The sequence below is a fragment of the Olea europaea genome, chromosome 21, assembly GCF_002742605.1.
Source record: "Olea europaea var. sylvestris chromosome 21, O_europaea_v1, whole genome shotgun sequence".
Classification (NCBI taxonomy): domain Eukaryota; kingdom Viridiplantae; phylum Streptophyta; class Magnoliopsida; order Lamiales; family Oleaceae; genus Olea; species Olea europaea.
The window spans coordinates 14,011,725-14,014,928 of record NC_036257.1 but is presented as its reverse complement, the minus strand read 5'-3'; positions in this window follow the sequence as shown (position 1 = coordinate 14,014,928).

The window sequence follows — 3,204 nt, the reverse complement described above, 5'->3', positions numbered from 1 at the left end:
TTGAAGAAACAAAGCATGCAAAATTGAAACAGTCTAATTATTGTAGTTTAATGACACCATACATTTTTTTTCTTTTCTTTTTTCGTAAAAAAATAAAAAATAAAAATTGAGCCAGAAAAAATTGATCATTAGGTAAGGAATAGTTTATTAAGAGATGAGAATGCATGGGGACTGAAACTTTTTTAATTACTCAAGGAATTCCACCACCAGCTCCTCCAACAAATCCAGTACCAAATCCTCCACCCAATCCTCCTCCACCACTACCTCCACTAAGAAAACCTCCTCCTCCTCCTCCTCCTCCTCCTTGAGCACCATTTCCAAACCCACCACTAAGATTACCCCGGTTCCTCCACCTCCACCAAATCCACCACCTCCTCATTGAGAACCACTTCCAAACCCACCACCTAATTGATGTAGCCAAAGGTTATAGGAAAAATGAACAAATTCGCAAGATGAAAAAATTCACGAAAATATTTTGTTTCTATTAATCAACGTGGCCACAAAGGGCTTACAATGCTTTATATAGCGAAAACCTAAGAAAATTCAAAAAAATAATAAAATAGTAAAAAAGATTTTTTCCAAAAATAGAAGAAATCGAGATAATGACTAAAATTGAAAGTCCTCATCTTAAGGGTTATTCTTTAACAAACAGAATTCAAATTCGACTTAAATTGATAGAGTTATAACCAAAACAAATTTTACCAAAAAATGAAAAAGGCTTAATGAAGGCCTAAATGAAGGAATTTGCCTGAAATTGGACCCACATCAGGAGTAAAGCTCCTGAGTCTTCTTCATTGGCCCGTTTTCAATCAAATTTGAGTAAAATTTTGCCAAATACGAATCCCAAAATATCTCCAAAAATCGAGAAATTGCCTATTTCTATTTACGTTGGTTCCACTTTTTTATAAAGTCTAATTACTTCTGTACCACATCCCCAATCCTCCTCTAGACCACCCTCACATCCTTCACCTCCATCTCCACACCAAACCCTCCACCTCCTCCTTGAGCACCATTTCCAAACCCAAGACCCAATCCTCCTTCCATTCCTCCACCTCCACCTCCACGTCCATCAAACACTCCACCACCATGCCCTCTACCTCCTAAATCCCTGTGATCAAAGAAGAAATTTTTCTCGTGGTTGAAAGAACCCTCTGTGCCAACAAGCTTTCTTGCATTGGTGGTGCATATAAGAACACCGAGAAAAACCAAGAGAACAAATTTGGAAGTCATCTCAATTTACAAGTAAAAGATGAATATTGAATCTAGATTTTTTAGAATGTAGGACACCAAAGGGTTTATATATTGCTAATGATTCATACCATAAACCACATTGAATTGTTAATGCAGCTAACTTTTTTTTTTTTTTAAAATAAACACTTTTGATTATCAGTTAACAGTGTGTTTGATTGCCAAACTTTCCATGGAAAATGTCTTCTTTTTTTAAAACCAAATTCTCACTTTTGTGATGTTTGATTTAATTTTTGTCCATGAAAAATATTTTCCGACTTTTGGTCACGTGGTCATATTTTTCTTAGATAAGAAAAATATTTTCTTTGGGTGGAGTATGATTTTATTTTTCGGGGAATTCAAGCTTTCCAAAATTTTATTTTATAAAGTCTTCCACCTACTCACATATGCTATCTCTCTTTCTCTCCTCTACCCACGTACAAAAACCTTACCATCTCTCATCACACAACCGAACCAAACTAGAAAGATGGAAGAAACCAAGCCCTTGATTGAGCCACATTATTTCCATAATAATGCATTTTTGAATAGTATATTGGTAGAAAATGTGTAGTTAAAAAGTAAGGAAAAGTTTTGAATTTGTGCGTAATATTATTTATTGAAGAATGTGTGATTGAAGTGATGTTAAATCATTATTTAAGAATGCATTTTTTTGAAAGAATGTGGGTCAAATAGGGCCCAAATAATCACAATCAGGAAGAACAAATCAAGGACCTGGACGTATCATTGCTTCCATACCCACCCTATTCACTACAAAAGGTTGACAACGAGCCTTTGATTGCATCGATTAAGGTTCGTTTCACAGTACGTTTAAAAATTGTGACTTTATGATATTGCATGTGAATGTATTTATTTTCGAATACTAAAAATTGTGAATGTACTTATCAGATTGCTCTGCTAGTTTCTCCTCTACCAAAATTATGTAAAAGTATGGTATCATACATAATTTTATTAGATTGCTCTGCTGGTTTTTCATCTATATTTATGTCTATGATTCATTACAAATTGGTACTGCATTGAGAGAGAGAGAGAGAGAGGGTGGGGGGGCCTTTCTATGAGGCCACCTTACTCATGCCTCCCTTACGACATATCATCTTCATTGCAAACTGTCATACATTTATTTCCTTAGATGCAGCTGTAATCGGATGATGGAAATATCCAGTCAGATCTTTCGCTCTCATCTTTCCTGTTCTTTCCCTCTGCTCATCACAATCCAAATAAAAAATAATTAAAATGATTAACAAGTTAAAAGAATAAAATTCATGCTTTGAAATCCTATTACTAACCTGTGCTGCAAGGTGGCTCTTGCATCGCCTTGCTCCAATCCTTTCACCCTCCTGCTTGTTCGCCCTGCATTGCTGCTTTGTTTGGCTATTCCCTACTCGGAAAACATTAATTCCATGTTGTGCTAAATAGAACTTTTAGAAATAACTAAAAAGATAACTTTTTCATCTGCAGTGTAACTCTCAATAGCAATACACTTTCCAATAGGCAGGATTAAGTATAGATGACTATCAACTAAACGTGTTTTGAGTTTGCTAATGAAAAATATCATTATCTTTCCATTTTCACCAAGTCCAGTGCATAAGGCATCGTAGAAATTTGAAAGTGGATCTTGCAGCTTAACATAACCTTGTTTTTTATAATCACCACAATACTGAACTAGGAATTGCTTTACAATGCTTATGCTTTCATTTCAAAAACTGAAATTCAATAGAAAAAGAAACACATATCAATATCTAAAAATTATACTAAACTATAATAATGGCATATTGAGTGACATGGACTGGACAAGTTAGTGAAGAAAAAGAAATTAAAATTGTATTTACTATATTTCTAGACCACTCCAATGCACAAAAAATGCCGTAGCAAACCACACATTTTTTTGTCAATAGCTCTGCTTCTCTCAAATTCACTTTTGCATATTTAATTGTGTCTATCCTTTGAGATTACATGGTA